The sequence below is a fragment of the Amblyomma maculatum genome, chromosome 10 (genome assembly GCF_055883805.1).
Source record: "Amblyomma maculatum isolate TAMU_Amacu chromosome 10, ASM5588380v1, whole genome shotgun sequence".
NCBI classification, from domain to species: Eukaryota; Metazoa; Arthropoda; class Arachnida; order Ixodida; family Ixodidae; genus Amblyomma; species Amblyomma maculatum.
In genome coordinates, this window is record NC_139353.1 from 44109033 (window position 1) to 44126481 (window position 17449).

General features: G+C 43.1%; 1 protein-coding gene, 2 long non-coding RNA genes and 1 pseudogene across 4 annotated transcripts in view; 2 read left to right on the top strand and 2 right to left on the bottom strand.

The window, feature by feature from the left end:
- The window catches only part of trh (PAS domain-containing protein trachealess), a 592592-nt gene that overhangs the window by 206518 nt on the left and 368625 nt on the right, over positions 1-17449 (bottom strand). The window lies entirely within an intron of this gene.
- LOC146176300 (uncharacterized) lies at positions 829-9501 on the bottom strand. Its single transcript, XR_014701517.1, has 3 exons — positions 9247-9501; positions 8460-8508; positions 829-5449 (listed from the first exon to the last, which is right to left on the bottom strand). It is a non-coding gene; the product is annotated as an uncharacterized LOC146176300 (long non-coding RNA).
- On the top strand, positions 12830-17042 carry LOC146176301 (uncharacterized). The gene is made up of 4 exons (XR_014701518.1): positions 12830-12870; positions 12940-13001; positions 15807-15896; positions 16987-17042. It is a non-coding gene; the product is annotated as an uncharacterized LOC146176301 (long non-coding RNA).
- LOC146176302 (uncharacterized) lies at positions 13099-15196 on the top strand (annotated as a pseudogene).

Genomic DNA, 17449 nt, shown 5'->3' on the forward strand with positions numbered 1-17449 from the left:
CTTTAGCCGAGGGTTTGCAAATAAAACATTCGAGAGACCTATAGCCGTACACTCTTAAAAAAAAGGTAGTTGTGGTTACTAACTTTTAGGGTAGTAACTGCTTGTCACATATGTTACTAACTAGTTAGTAAGTGCAGGTTAGTATCTGCTAGGTAGTAGCATATACTACCTCTAGAAGGTAGTAATCAAAACTACCTCCAGCAAATTTTACTACTTCTAGATGTAGTACCAGCAACTACATTTAGTAAACTTTACTACCTATAGAAGGTAGTAATCAGAACTACCTCCAGCAAATTTTACTACTTCTAGATGTAGTACCACCAACTACATTTAGTAAACCTTACTACCTATAGAAGGTAGTAATCAGAACTACCTCCAGCAAATTTTACTACTTCTAGATGTAGTACCAGCAACTACATTTAGTAAACTTTACTACCTATAGAAGGTAGTAAGAACAACTACCTTTACTAGTATTCACTACCACTGCAGGTAGTAAGAGTATCTACCTTCAGCAAAACCTACTACCTATAGGAGGTAGTAAGAGAAACTACCTTTAGCAAAATACACTACCTCAGAGGTAGTAATAGCAGCTACCTAAATCAACATATACTAACTCTGTAAATAGTAACAGCCACTACTTTTAGCAATATGCACCACCTACAGAAGGCTGTAACAGTAATAAACTGCAGTAAAAATACTACACATTTAACAAACTCCTCTGCTTTGTTGCTATAACCACTAACCTGAACACTGGATTACATAAGATGGAAGCACTCAAGCAGTGGTCATACATGGCTTCCGAAAAAACAAACAAATTGAACACAAGTGTGGCTAAGAAGATGCGACTTTATTTCTCATTATTCAGTTCAAGCATTCAACTTTCTAAACAAAAAAACAGTTGCCCGCATCACAAGTGGTGAAAAGGAGATTGCCTGAAGATGAGAAAAATACTCAAAAAGAAAGCAGGTACTTTTGTTCTGTTTTGGTTATAACTCATCACACATTCATATGAGACAGTGTATTTACACCAGAGTTGAGTGTGTTGAACTTGAAACCTTTATAGGAGGTTAAGGTATTGAAGGCTTGTAGAGCCTGGTGTGTCTTTGAGCACCTTTAGCAATAATGATGACAACTGATAGAAGGAATAACATACAAGAACTATCAGGATATGTATAGGGAAGTTGCTTTACAACAATAATTTAACCAGACATGTACAATAAAAATCACAACTAAAAGAGGGTTTTTTGGCTGAGAAGAATGGAAGTACCAGCTCATACACTGCCTAGCCTTTTGCCTTGGCTGCTTCTAGCAATACCTCAGGTATGAGGAAATTTTGTGCTCATTATTTGGCCATTAATATCCCGCATATGTATTGAATACTTATCGGAGCCATAGTTAAAACTGGTCAACTGTCCGCTCTATGGCAACTAAATGAAACAGATGTTAGATCTTCCTGAAGCACTATAAAAGGATATTAGCAATAGCTATCATAAGAGACTGTCAGAGTCACAAAAGAATATGCCGAAATTGCTGCAAAGAGAATGTGTTGCTTATATCAAACTGACCTACTAATACACAATAAATTGAAACAGCACATCAGCAATTCCTACTCAGACTCAAAACTGGTTTAGTTTGGTCTGTGGGGCCTAATGTTCCAAAGCGACTCAGGCTATGAGACACCATAGTGAAGGACTGCAAAAATTTCGACCACCTGGGGTTCTTTATTGTGCACTAAACATCGCACAGCCCACGGGCGCCTTGCTTTTCGCCTCCGAAGAAAAGCGGCCGCCTAGACTAGAATTCGATCCTGCATTCTTGCGCATAGTCGAGGGTCGCGATCACTGCACCACCCCAGAGACTCAAAACTGCTTCCCAAAAATGCCCATTTGAAACATTCCTCACATCCTAAAATTATGCAACAGACAGCCAGCTTGTCACAATGCATATTACTAATTATTAAAAGGACGCCTGTTAGGTGTAAATTGCTGGATAGACCTGCTAAATAAGACCAAGCTCATTAAGAATAACTGAAGGCTTTTAGAGTAGTGTTACATAACTTGCAGTATTTTATTTGTTCTGCTGACTTTATTGATTACAATCATTAGGAAAGACCAATTTCCTCTTCCAATTTTGGTTCAAAAAAAAAGAAGTGCCAATAATTGCTTTGAAATAGCAGACTGAAATATTTGCACCAAGCTACTGTTTATATAAACTAGTTTTCCCACTGGCCTTAAATGATAAGTCGCACAATAAAAAGTGTGCTACATGCAGCTGTACCCCTTCAGCAGCCCAAGACGCATTCTGGAGAACAAAATCGCTTTTCGCTGGAGTGCTTTGTTGCTGAAACCACGCTCCGTTAATACACTCTTTGTTGCTGAAGCCAGCAATTAAAAAATTAGCTAATGAGTTTTATTAATTAATAAACTTCAGAAAACAAAGAAATACTCCAGACTAAGCTATACAACTCATGAGCTCTCATCTGATTTCAGTGGACTAGGCCACTTATTGTAAATCAAAGAGCATAGCGCGGGAACAAAAACGGGGACGACGACAAGAGAGGACAAGCACTAACTTTCAAATGAGCGTTTATTGCAGAAATGATCACATATATACACTTCACGATCAGCAGTGAATGACAAAACACACCATTACTGTCAGACAGCCACATGCTACGCCAAGAATTCAAGCTCCTTGCTTGGCAGTGCAGTGCAGTGTTGACACATTTATCCCCTGTCCGAGCTAGTGCTTCCATTATCTCCCTTGTCAGCTCGTTACGATGTCGATACACTATGACTGTCTTTTAAAACAGGGGATGGCAATATAGTTCCGCATCACATCTTCTACAGTGCGCAGCGAGATGGCCGTCTGTAGCAATGCTGTCAACTTTTTTATAGTGCTCCAGAAGACGTAAGTTTAACATCAGCCAGTCTTGCCGACGTAGTGCTTTCCAGATGAAAGTGGAATTTTATAAACAACCCCCCTCCTGCAGGGCACGTAAAGGTCTCTGTGTTTAATCGGATACTTAGGCTTCAGCGTTTGCATAGGACAGATTTTTCTGCACAAACTCAAAAGCTTTTTTGGTGCAGTAAACAGGACGTTTGCGCCAGAACATTGCCCCACCTTCCTTAAGTTATGAGAAACCTTATGCAGGTAGGGAATGACAACTACTCTTTCTTTATTCCTTCTTTCCTCCTCCTTTTTTTTCTCATCCGCTCGCTGTTCGTCACTCATGCGTGGCGCAAATTTCTTTCTGCGATGCAGTCTTTCAGCAAAGGAAACAATGACGTGTTTAGGGTAGCTCGCCGCCTGCAAACGCGCCACCTGCATACTGACACTTTCATCCATGGCATGATCACATGACTTGCAGAGAGCTTTCTTTTTTGTCTAACGCTCTCTGCAAGTCATGTGATCAAGCCGTGGGTGAAAGTGTCAGTATGCAGGTGGCGAGCTACCCTAAACATGTTATGGTTTCCGTTGCTGAAAGCCTGCTTCGCAGAAAGAAATTTGCGGCACGCATGAGTGACGAACAGCGAGCGGATGAGAAGAAAAGGAGGAAAGAAGGAATAAAGAAAAAGTAGTTGTCATTCCCTACCTGCATAAGGTTTCTCATAACTTAAGGAATGTGGGGCAATGTTCTGGCGTAAATGTCCTGTTTACTGCACCAAAAAAGCTTTTGAGTTTGTGCAGAAAAACCTGTCCTATGCAAACGCTGCAGGCTGGGTGTCCGATTAAACACAGATACCCTTACGTGTCCTGCAGGAGGGAGGTTGTTTATAAAATTCCACTTTCATGTGGAAGGCACTACGTTGGTAAGACTGGCTGATGTTTAAACGTGCGTCTTCTGGAGCCCAATAAAAAGTTGGCAGCATTGCTACAGACTGCCATCTCGCTGCGCACTGCAGAAGATGTGATGCGGAACCACCTTGTCATCCCGTTCGAAAAGACAATCATCATGTATCGAGATCGTAACGAGCCGACAAGGGAGATAACAGAAGCACTGGAGATAGCTCGTAGAAGGGATAAATATGTCAGCAAGGCGTCTGTTGCACTGCCATAAGAAGAGCTTGAATTCTTGGCTTAGCATGTGGCTGTATGATAGTAATGGTTTGTTTTCTCATTCATTGCCGATCTCGAAGTGTATATATATGTGATCATTTCTGCAATAAACCCTCAGTTGAAAGGTAGTGCTTGTTCTGTCTTGTCGTCGTCTCCGTTTCTGTTCCCGCGCTATGCTCTTTGATTTACAATGTCTAACCAACACGCCCAGTCTTATTCACTTCTAGGACACTGTCTTTTAAAAGCTTGATACCTTGCGACACCTTGGTGTATATTATATTGACTGGTGTGGACTGAACAGTGTTGATTAGAAAACAGTTTTGCCTATAACTCGAGTGGGATAAATAAAAGGCCTTTTATAAGAATTGCATGCCTTCTTCCAGATTGTTTTCATGTATGTAATGGTCAGTGTAGAGGAAAAAAGTGCAGGCATATAGTCGACTATACATTTGTCATTTGCTAATCCTACACAGGTGACCACAAGCATCAATCAACTGTTATTGCTGATTTTTTGCTCGATTGCCGTGTCAACAAATAGCTAACATCATATCTGTGCCCAGATATTGCCGAGTTGGATGTCCTCCTAAAATTTAGGATGTGAAGCTTACTTCCAGAAATCTAACAGACCATCAAAATCTGGCTAGCATTAGTGCAGACCTGAAAGGCTGTTGTGGAGACCGGCTGAATAAAGCTAAATGTTACAAGGAAAAGCACAACACTGCTAGAAGAAAAATAAATTAAATGTTGTGGAAACCAAAATGTCAAATGCGCAGTCGGATCTATAATGATACAAACCACAACTCAGTGATAAAACCATTTGTTACATTTCACCTAATGACTCTTAGGGGATACCTTGCACATACTTCAGCACATCACTGAAGCATTCATGTATGGAGCCAAGTAACTATCACATCTTCCCTACAAAACTCATGGGATAATTTCAAATACAAGAGGCATGGTCTGCAGTATTTTCCAGGTACCTGTACATTTCAAATTCACGCAGTTAATAGTTGGTGAGATAAACATGCTGTGACATTTACAACCAACACAAAAACATAATTTTCAGATACATCACATATGAAATGAGGTTTTGTTTTTGCTAACCACCACAATATAAATAGATTTGCTTCAGAATGATTTTTTTTCACTGCCTACTCCATTATTAAAAGAAATAATGCAGACAGACCAAGGCAGCTGTCCATTCATACTAGCATCGTTAGCAGTGTTTAGGGTATGACCTTAATCGTGCATCCCTGAACGTGTGATGGCTTGCAGAAGGGCACTGCAGTGTGCTTGCTGGTAGATGATTTAGTGCGTCCCTCATTTGTGCTGTGATGTGCAGGTGAGCAGCAGGTAGGTTCCAGGCATTGGCCAGTCTGAAGTGCTCAGGTAACTGCATATATAAAGAGGGGAAAAAATCAACAAGTGAGACCAAGCACACAATTCCTTTCCCAGTAATGAAAACAGACAATTATAAATTCAGTACCTACGATCAATCAAGAGGATTCTGGGCAAGCAACTTTAACAAGACTGCTCACATCATGATAAAAAAAATGCTAGACTTCAGCCTCAATACAATGTACGGTGTTTGCCAAAAGTAACCAGCCGGCATGGTTTACTTCTCGCTCATATAGGAGAGACTTTACAGTTTCCCTAAAGATGAAAAGGTCATGAAAGGCAGTTAAGGCTTTACCTTGCCTTCGAAGGTTTAGAATGGGAGGTGGCATAAGCACTTCACAATATGGATGATAGGCAAACTTCGAAGCCTGGTTCCTAGAAAAAATTTGTAACATCCCACAAGTCTCAAATGAGGCTATTTTTAATATTTTTTTTTACTCCATGAATGTGAGGCACACCTACCTTAAGATTAGAAAATGGGTAAGACAATTGGTGCTCTAAATGTGTATGAATGTTTCTGTTATGCATAAAATTAAAGCACATGAAACATTTTCCCAATTATGGCATGTTTGAACACAGAAGGTTGCTTCAAAACTCAAAAGAAAAATTACCCCATCGCTCCGTAAATTCCTCCATAAATTGTATTAAGTTTCAGGAACTAGTCTCCTGGAGGAGATGAATAAAGAGTCTAAGTGAACGCATTGCATTATTCTGCTTCGAACAATGTTATCAAAAATGAAACATACGGCTTATCAAGCATCGTCACAACTCTTTGAATAAAGGTGCAAAATTAGCAAACAATGCCTATTTCTAAAATTTTAGGTTTATGTTAAGGCTGAGACCTGCACTGTGAAGAGGCAGGCTATGTGATTACATTATTATAAACAATTGCTGGTTTGTTACATAAGCAGGATGTAGCGGTATAGCCATTTGTGGGTGCAGGGCGTGAAGTGACGCCCATAGGAATGCACGTAAACTATTGGTTTGAAATTTCCAAGTCTCAGACTGCAACTATGGCACATATATGGCAATTTTCTTCATTTATCATAACTAGGTGCATTCTAGAGCAAAAAAAAAAAAAAAGGTTGTGTAAGATGTCATTTCAAAGCCAGTATTTTTAAATAACTCCAACAGGTACTTGTTTGTCCCATTTATTTCACACATCTACATTTTGTTCAAATTTCTTAAACAAGGCAACCTGATTTCCTTATCTTGTAGTACTTCTAATGGGCAAAACTGAACAGGAAATTAAGAAATAGTGTGGAAATGCCTGCTCTACGAAGAAATAAATAAATTTAACTAATGGGAGCAAAAAGATCCCCAACATGTATTTCATGAGAAATGCCTGTTACAAAAGGAAAGTAAATCAAGTATGCCCACAGGGGAAAGACAAAGCAACAATCTGGGTATGCGAAAGTCATCATTGATGCACTGTGAAAAAAAAATATGTATATATATACATATATATATACTGAAAACTGTCCTTTACAACTGGATATCTAAGGGTGGTGCCACGAGCAGCTATCCACACCCATGGATAGTGGCACCGCCACAGCCTGCGTTTGTCACAGATCAGCCTTGGCTTACAATAGCATAATCATGTATGCTTTCTCTTTATGTTAAAGGTAGCAGGGTTAGCGTATAGGTAATATTCTGAAGAGCGGGGAGTCTTGTATGTTGATTTTGTGCCTTCACTTTACGCCCTTCTCCCAATGCTCGGAAAAAAGAAAAAAAAAAAGTTTCAGCTTTGATAACCTTACTGGAAACAATACAATGCAACATGTTTTCTCACATTCTTTCTCATCTTTTAGAAACTTGATCGTTAATTTTAAGAAAAATTGGGACTGAGGTTCTTTCCTTTAATTCCTGAATAAGACTACTATATTGAAATGCATCGAATTTAGGACAGTGTTTAATGTGCTGCATTCCGTATATGCAAAAAAAAAAAAAAGATATTCGCAAACATTTCGCTATCAAGTGGTTATGCATTCTGCACAGGTGCGCCTTACAGTCACAGTGAAAAAAAAAAATTAAAATGGCCTTGTTTCACACTTGTGGACATCTGAATTTTTTTTTCTAAGTGGTGACTTTCTCACAGTATCAGAAATATGCCTGACATTCTACACTCTCTCCCTTTTGCTCCAAGCACATAAAATATATTGATTGATCAGTGCCTGCATACCTCAATCCAAATTGATTTTAAAGTTGCAAAAAAAGTGCATGCACCGAAAAGCTGCTTATCCCAAGATGTCAGTCACACTTCTCCTTCTGAAATACTAGCAATAGCACAAAACTAATTTCACTGCTGGTGTATTCAGTTATGTGTGTACAATATTAAGACAACCAAAAAACTGCGCAAATAAAGGCCTCTAAGATCAAACTAGCTGCAAGTGCAGCGAACATGAAAGACATTAAGGAAGCGAAATGACTTTTTCATTTCTGGTTTGAAATTGTTTACTACTGCAGCATTTTAAAGCTTCCATCAAAAGCCACGACACAACAAAGTATCAACGAATGCAACTGCCCATTACTGCTAACTGCCCACCTGTGATGTGAACAACACTAAGATACGCACAATTCATAAAAAATACAAACGTCTTATTTAGTAATGAAAGCAATCACTCTTGTAATGCACATTTGACTACGTGTGGTCACTCAAATAATTATTTCGAATCGCCATCTACTGCTAAACACCTAACGGCTGAGTAGTACACGAGTTTGTACCTTGGCGTCAGCCGACCATGTTTTACAGAGAGGAATATTTTTTTGTACTTTCACACAAGCACCAAAACTAAATGCAGCGACTAATGTGAAACATGCGCAACACCGCAATAACCTGCTTTTTGCGCGCTGTTTCTACTCATCGCATTAATGCACCCACCTGTTAGAAAAAAGGCGAGTTTAAACACACTAAGAAAATACTCATCTAAATGTTGAGAACCACAATGGTTATACTAAGAGATGAATAAATGACAAAATAAAAGCTTATTCGTTCACTCACTTACCTCGAAAAGGATCACACAGGTCACAGCTCGTTTGGGGTACTGATCACATCTGTTAGAAAAGCAAAGGGGAGGGATATGGAAAAGGAAACACTCAACGCACATTACAAGTTACAAAAAAAAAAAAACGAATAAAGAATAAGACAATAACAAAGATAACTTGATTAAAGTTTCATACTTTCTCTCGCACTTTCGCACATTTCCTTCGTAGAGCGTCAGCTCCAGTTGACGCCGCACTGCGCACTACTTCGCCTTTCTTCCAGCGCCCGCTCCCATTGACGACGCACTGCTGCTCTGAGTACAGTGATCGCGCACTCTCACACCAAAACATAGACGCCTTATTCGCTGCGCACTAGGCCCATTCAAAAAGGAAAAAAAAAGAAAAAAGAAAACACCACACCCGAAATAAGGCAAACACGGACGGCCCGGCGCCGCCACGTCGAAGGCACGCTGCAGGTGGGGGGTTGTCGGTTTACATGTTCCCAGGCGCACTCACGGGACGGGACGCTCACGTGTGGTTCAAGGTTCACACCGCCGCAGCCAAGGCGGGAATTCCCGGCGCAATAATTCACCGCTAACACATCCAATACAAACCCGCCAAGATTATATCACGAGATATACGCCATAACATAACTTTTTCGCGGTAGGGTCGAACTTGCACATGAAAAGCGACAGCTTCCGAAGAGTTGTATTAAGAAGAGATTTTGAGATCACACGCAACAATATTAGGAGCGCGTACCTCATTCAATAGCAACATTAAACAAACAATAATTTCAAGCAGCGTACTCACATTTTCAAGCAATCACGCCAGTCCATTTCTTTCTTCCGTGTTGAAGCCGGCGTTGCCACGGTACGGTGCAAGCGGTGTATGACAGTGAATCTATTTACCACTACTTCACGTAATTCAGAACACCTATCGAAGTGCACATGTCACACATCAATTCTGCAGCCCATTCAAAGAACCACAGCACAAAAAAAGCAGCACAACGCAAGGAAACAGCGTCCACAATCGCACCGCACGACAGCAAAGGCAGCATGATGACATCGCACCTCACGCCCCCGGGGCGGAGTCAGCCGTCTAATAGAAGGTGGAATGATTGAACTGGCTGAATCGATCGCCCGCGCCGCCGGCATCGAGCTCAGGGACGCCGAGAACGACATCTTCTCGGCAAATATAAAGCAACAGTCCATACTAATCGCCACTACTAGCGAAGAGCGTGGAAGAAGGTACGCGGCTTTGCGCGCAGTTCTTTGCGGCAGCGAGAATATAGAAGTAAAGGCCTATCCCGCTATGCCTGAAGATTGTGGCAAGGGAGTCGTGCACGACGTCCCCCTACGCTATTCCAACGAAGAGCTATTGGAGCGAATACGCAGGAGAAAGGAGAACCCTTCAGTGCTCGGTGTTCGCAGACTGGGAGCAACCTCCAAAACAATACTAATCCTCTTCGAAGATCAGAAGGTTCCGCGCTGGGTGTACCTATCTCCTTTCGCGCAAAGATGCGTCTTGTACAAGAAGAAATATGAAGTTTGCCACGCGTGCGGGCGCATGGGACACCGAGACGACGTCTGTCCGGATCCGACGAATAAAAAGTGCCGCGGATGCGGCATGGAAAACCCGAAAGAAGGTCATCTGTGCGAACCCAGGTGCCAGCTATGCGGAAAGAATCACCTCCTCGGCGATAAGCGATGCCGGGAGATATATAGAACCCCATACATCACCAAAAAAAGACGTTGGGAGAAAAAACTGGGTCAGCAGGAACAACTGGCTGATGCAACGCAAAACTGCGAGCGAGCGGGACGCTCAAGAACCAGAAATGGTGAAGAGGACCCCCGGCTACTAAGAAGGAGATCGAGATCAAACAGCAAGGACTGCCACCACTTCACAGCCAAAGAGGGGGACTTCCCAAGGCTGGAGGAAGGAGCCACCGCCAACTCTACGCGACGCCGCTCGAGCTTCGGTACCAGGGACCGATCCAGCTCTGGACGAAGCCGCTCCAGTTCGAGGACCTTGGCCGACTCATCCACTGCCAGCAGCTCCGGGTGCTTTACACGGGACCCCAAGACGCCGTGGGGACCACCTGCACGCAGACGCAGTCCGAGCGAAGATCGAAAAACGGTAAGCTTCACGGTTAGCAGTTCCCAGGTAAATAGGGAGGCAGACGAGAGAACTAAAAAACTAGAAAAAGAGAATCGAGAGCTCAAGAGCATGCTCAGCATGCTCACTACAGAGATTCAAAATTTAAGAATGGAAAAGAGTACCCCCCCTCCTCCACCGAGGAACCAACTGGTACCCCAAAAACAGGTACAGAACCAGATGCCCTCTTCCCCGCCTACAAAGGTCGTAGTCGCGCGCCCTGAGCAGAAGGATAATGAAGAGGAGAAAATGATTACTGAAACAATCAGGCCACCCCCGCAAAAACGTAAAGGGAACGAGACGGATCCGCTGGTGGCATTAGAAAGGAGACTGGACGCTAAATACGAAGCAAGATTTGAAAGAATCGAGACCCTCCTCACCCAATTAATGGGTGCGGTAAATCAAATGCAGACGCAATTCACCGCGATGCAGAACGCCTTCACCGAGAGGCTAACTACATTAGAAAAGACTGTGACCCCAATTCAACAAAATGGACAGGCGCAGTAAAAATGAAGACTCTCTGGTGTGGCAGTGGAACTGCCGCGGCTTCCAACGAAAGCGAGCGCTCTTGCAACAGCACTTAGAGCAGAGCGCAGAAAAACCTTTAGCTATAGCCCTTCAGGAAACAGGAAAAGGTCTACCAAAATTATCGGGATATCAGGCGTTCCACGGTAATCGGGGAGAAAAATCCCGCGTCTCCACGCTAGTTAAAAGACACATAGCGGTAGTCGAGCATGAGGTCAACTCACGAGACATCGAAGCTGTATTAATAGAAATTATCACTGGTCGCAAGGAAGAGGCTAGTCTCTTCATCTTAAATCTGTACAGCACCCCCAGCAGAGAAAGGTACGTTTCCGCGCCCTCTTCCGCAAAGCGATCAAAACAGCAGGAAGCAATACTCTTATAATTCTAGGAGACTTCAATGCCGCCCACCAAGAATGGGGCTACAATAGACACGACCCCAAGGGTAGGCAACTGTGGGAGGACATACATGAGCTCGGCCTCACCCTGCTGACGGACCCTAGCTGTCCGTCCAGGATGGGAAACAGCGTCTGTGCAGACACCACTCCGGACCTTACCTTAGGAAAAAACACGGGAGACGCAGTCTGGAAAAACACAGCTCAAAATTTTGGCAGCGACCACTTTGTTCTGGCTCTCACCCTCAGCAAGGGCGTCAAAACGCGTCGCCTCAAAAAACCCAAAATCACCGATTGGGACAGGTTTAGGCAAATCAGAGAAAACTGCGAATCGGGAGATGAAATCCAAAACATAGAGCAATGGGCAGAGACGCTTAAGAAACAAGTAGAGAAAGCAACCACGACCCTACGGGAGGACGATGCGCCGGTGACGGTTGACAGCAAACTCCTTCATATGTGGGAAGCAAAATGCGGCATGGAGAGGCGTCTCCGGTCGCAAAGATGGAACAGGAACCTTAGGCGAAGGATAGCAAGATATAACAAAGAGATTGAAGATTACGCAGTAAAACTTTGCGAACAAAACTGGTGTAGTAGGTGTGACGAGATGGAAGGGAACATGAGCCTTGCTAATACGTGGAGCCTACTCAGACACCTACTTGATCCTGACAATTCGAAAACTCAATCGGGCATAAGACTGACGAAAGCCAGACACGCGTTCGAGGGCACGGACGGGGAACTCATGCCCATTGGACCACAAATGACCGTCGGACATCCGATTTAGATCCGAACGTCCGCGACCGCATTGGGACGTCCACTGGGCGTACACTGAACGTCTTTTTCCGGACATTAACAAAGCCCACCGGTAGTAAGCCATCGGAGGTCCTGCGGATATTTGTTTCTGGATGTCCAGCAACTTCAAACCAACGAAAGTCCAGCGGATTCACTATTTTGGATGCATGAACAGTCCGTCGTGTTATAATACTCTGGACGTCCGTTGTACGTTTCAGCACGATTGACATTTTTGAAATGCACTCATATGTGTTTTCGTTAAAAAGTAGAATGTTACATGCGTCAAAAATAAGTATTTTTTGCATTTGAAGGTACCATATGTTTTCTGCTCTATATATCTGTCTAGAGTTAATACAGACCGGAAAGCGTGGCGTGACATGGTCCATAGGGTCAGGGTCACGAAGAGTCGGACACGACTGAACGCCTGAACTGAACTGAAGAGTTAATACACGTCCATCTCCGTACGGCGGCTCTCTGCTACAGCCAACAACAGCCACTGCTAGCCGATCCATCCGATGCTCGAGCGCGCGCGAGTCGTTGCTGTCGAACGTCACTTGCGTGACTCCTGAGAGCGGTAAGACCGATTTTTTCGTTCTGTAGCGTAGCCCTAGTGCGTACTTTTGGGTATTTCTTTTCTTTGCAGGTTTCGTACGTTAAGCTAGCTGGAGCCAACTTGTTGCAACCAGCCGGCGTGCAGTACAAAACGTGAGTTCGTTTGTGGTAAGAATTGCCCGCCATTGTTTCAATCTTCAGCCGATTTAGGTTCGTTGTATGAAAACGGGACATACTGTTATGGCGGAATCGTGTAGTTGCTTTTTTATACACGTGGCATTAATTGGTTGTTCAGCTAGTTTTATTTATCCGGTTGCATACTCATTATGGCTATGCAGCAACGAAGTGATGCTCGCGTATGTGAAAAGGCCACCCGGGAGGCGAAGAAGTCATTGATGCTGCTTGACTGCGCAAGTAAATGCACACCGAGAGGACAAACCTCTCGCGAGTTGGGGACTGGGCCTACTGTGGTGGTTGCTGGACGTTCTATAGAAGGTTATAGTAGTGATGGAAGTTGTGATGGCAACTTGGTTATCTCAGCTGCTTTGAGCGCAAGTTTGCATCGCTCACGGTGCAATGAGCCCATGCAGAATTTAGAGTTTTGTCCTTGTGCCGAAGACGGTGACAGTGGAGCAGCGACGCCGCAATGTGATGGTCGAGATGAACAATATTTCCGAAATTATCTGCGGGAATGGGCAGTTAAGCACGGAATCAAAAAGCGTGCGCTGACAGCTCTATTGAAGATATTGATAGGTCATCCTGCTATGTCGGACCTCCCGAAAGATGGTCGCACGCTTCTGCGTACTCCTCACAAACCACGGGAACAGTGTGCGGTTACCCCATTAGCACCAGGCCAATACTGCCACTTTGGTTTAGCAGATGTACTGCTTCGTTTGCTGCGCCAAGTAGAAAATCCGCCCGCCATGATTACTTTAACATTCAATGTTGATGGTCTTCCACTGTCAAAAAGTTCAAGGATGCAGCTCTGGCCTATTCAGTGCCTTGCTCATGGCTGTGGTGATGAAACACCATTTCTTGTTGGTGCATTTGCAGGGCATTCAAAGCCAGACTCTTCCAGTGATTTTCTGAAGCCATTTGTTTCTGAGCTGCAGACCTTGCTCTCTGAAGGCCTCATTGTCAATGGCAAAATTTTACATGTGACCGTGAAGGCTATTGTGTGTGATGCTCCTGCACGAGCCTTTATAATGGCTACAAAAGGGCATGGTGGCTACAGTGGCTCCTCCCAATCAACTGTGTCGATGACATACCCTTGGACTATATGCACCTTGTGCTTCTTGGTGTCATGAAAAAGCTTCTTTCTTTGTGGGTTTCTGGACCGTTAGGAGTACGTTTTGGATCACTTAATCGTCAAAATTTCAGTGAGCAGAGCAGTCAGTTGCATAGCTTCATACCTCGAGAATTTCCTCGCAAATCACGAGGGCTTGAAGATCTAGAGCGTTGGAAGGCTTCTGAATTCAGGCTTTTTCTCTTCTACACTGGCCCAGTCATCCTGAAGTTTTGTTTGTCAGACAACTTGTACCAGCATTTTCTCTTTCTTCATGCTTCCCTTTCCATCCTTGCTAACAAGGTTCTCTGTCGTCAGCATGCTGCATATGCTGGTAAGCTTCTGAGGTGCTTTGTTTCAGATTTTGGTGATCTGTATGGAGAAGAACATATTTCCTTCAATGTACATTGCTTAATACATCTGTCTTCTGATGTTGAAAGACATGGTGAGCTGGACTCCTTCAGTGCATTTCCATTTGAGAACAACATGCAGGCCATTAAGAAATGCCTTCGCAAACATGGGAAGCCACTAGAGCAGTTGCAGAATAGGATGGCTGAGGCAGATCTCAAGCCATGCAACTGGGAGCCATTGAGTGAAACACCTCTTCCGCTCCATCAGCACACGCAAGGTCTGCTGTTGCCAGAGTGCTCCCCTCCTGAGTACAGAACGGTGAAATTTGCAAACTTCACGATCTCTCTAAATGACAAAGACAGCTGCTTTCTGCAAGATGGCCATGTCATTGTAGTCAAAAACATAGCGCACCTGATAAGACTCAAATGAGCTGTGCATTATTGGCTATGAATTCTTAGTTAAAGAGGACTTGTACACCATGCCCTTCAATTCCTCCAGGATTGGCATCTGTCTTGTATCGTCCCCCTCATCACCAAAGATATGGCACCTGCATAGGTTGCAAAAGATGGTTAAACTGCCAATGGGTGACAAGTTTTTAGTAGTGCCGGAGCTACACACGGCCAACTGACATGCCACTCAACCATATTTCACCTCTGTTATTGCCTGTTTCTTTGACACAAATATTAGTTAGTGCATGTTTTAACAATTTCAAAAGCAGTCTCAGTTGTCCTTTTGTTTATGTGGGTGTGAGATTTATCTTTTATTTTTTTCTCATTTTTCAGATGGCATATGCCATTGTTGAATTTTTGCACCACGACCAAGTGGAGGTTGTTCCGTCTTCATGGATCAGTGACAGGCAGTGTGCTTGGCCACTTCATGTAAAAGGGGACAGGATTGTGTCGTTAGTTCGAAAAGCAGCACCACCGGACTCATCTTGGCAACTGTTCGACGTATCTGTGAAGGGGCTGTTTGGTAAATGCAGTTGGCATAGCACTTTTGCTTGTGATAGTCTGCAGCACTGTATATCTGAAAATTTATTCCAGGTACTTATGATTTGGCTAGAAAGAAGCTCGACATAAGTCAATATACTTCTGAGCTTAGTAGTGACACTGAAGTGCCACAAAAGAGGATTAGAAAACCACCCCAGGCATGGTCTGATGATGAAGAATCAGACTACCCCAGGGTGAAAGTGCGGCATGTGACGAACGCTCCATCAGTGCCCCTTGACTTTCCTCAAGGTTATTGATCATTCACTTGAAAAATGCTAAGCGGCTGCATTGTTATAGTTATCATAGGCAACCTTCGTTTTGTTTTCTTTTCAGGTCTGTCCTCTACTGTGCCTAGCACCGTGACTGAAAGTGCTGTGCAAAGCGCCACACAGAGTGCTGTACAAAACTCCACACAAAGTGAGGGTAAGCAAGTGGGGAATCTGCTTTCATTGTCATGTTTATTTCCTTTGATTTGTCCTACCCAACTCGCATAAGGGCAGAAACGGGTAAATTATAGTTAGCCACCTAAAAGAACACACTCTTTCTGTACTAATCCAGGTGATGAAACAACCACAAATATGGCAGAAACTACTTGTATGTACTTTCCTGGGCTTCTGTTTTTTAATGAATGAAGGGTTAAGCCAATGAAGAATTTGCCACTTGAAACATAGCATCGTGATGTGATGGCTTGAAGGTTAGGGCACCTAACTCCTGGATTCTTATACATAACAGTGATACATAACAGTGATCCAGGCTGCAGTGGATGCATGCGGATGGAGGCGAAATGCAAGGTGCCCATGCATTGTGCAATGTTAGCATACATTGAAGAACCCCAGGTGGCTCATATTAATCCCGAGCACTCCACTATAGCATGCTGCATGTTTCATATTGCTTGGGGTGTTAAACCTCGTATTACATACCAAATACTATGCAAATCAGTAAGTTTCGTCAACAGAAATAAACGTATCTATGTGTGAAACTTTTACACCAGCATCATGATATGATAGGCTAATTTGCTTAAGTAACTTTTTGTCTTTGGCAAGGCCCTATTGTTTTTGCATAATTGTGGAACTTAATGTGAAAGACATAGATGAAAGTTTTACACAGATTTATTAGGTAAGATAACTTCAAAAATTGGTCCTTTCACTCTTCATCTGAGGCAGATGGAAAAGGTCGATGTGGCAAAGCAAAGTGAACGTGGCAAAAGAGTGTGGCTAAGGTTCGGATAGATTAGATTACTTTGCTTTGCTTAGTTTTGTATGATTCGTGGCCATGCTTGCATTTCATTTGCACCTGGGCAATAAGCATTAAGAAGTTTGAATTATTTCAGCTTTTGAAATGCATGTAGCAATTTCATTGTTATGGGTAACAATTATGAATCCAACATAAAGAGTGTGCAAATTGTTTTGGTCAAGACTTCACCATTGTGCCGAATAGGGGTAAAATTTGGAGAATTTCTGGTGTTGTGTAGCCAAACAGTGGTGTAATGTCTGGTTGTTTTTTTACTGTCCAGATGATTGCCTGGAGCTGGTATCTCTTGGTGACCGTGATCTTTCAGATAAAGGTGAGTTAATACATACCGCTGTTTCAGGATTTTTCAGAAGTGTTTATTGGAGTACTTTTTCAGATGTTGTGGTGTCATCATACTGCTCTAGAGGGACACTATGTTTCAGTGAACTACAGTTAAACCTGGATTTAATGAACCTCCATTTAGCAAATTCTTTGATATGTTTCTAAATCTCCCATAACCGCTTCTATTCAAGCATGTTTATTTGAGAGCTCCAAATAGTGAAGGTGTTGCAGTGTTTGACTGATATAAGAAATTTGGTGTGCCAACTATCTGTTAGCTAGTACTGAGTTGCTGGAAATTTAGCCGAACCACGTGGAAGTTTCATCACTGTACGATGTGAATTGAAATGAGAGGAACATCTGCAATATCAAGGAGGGACTGCAATCGTTCCAATGCACCGCATTCC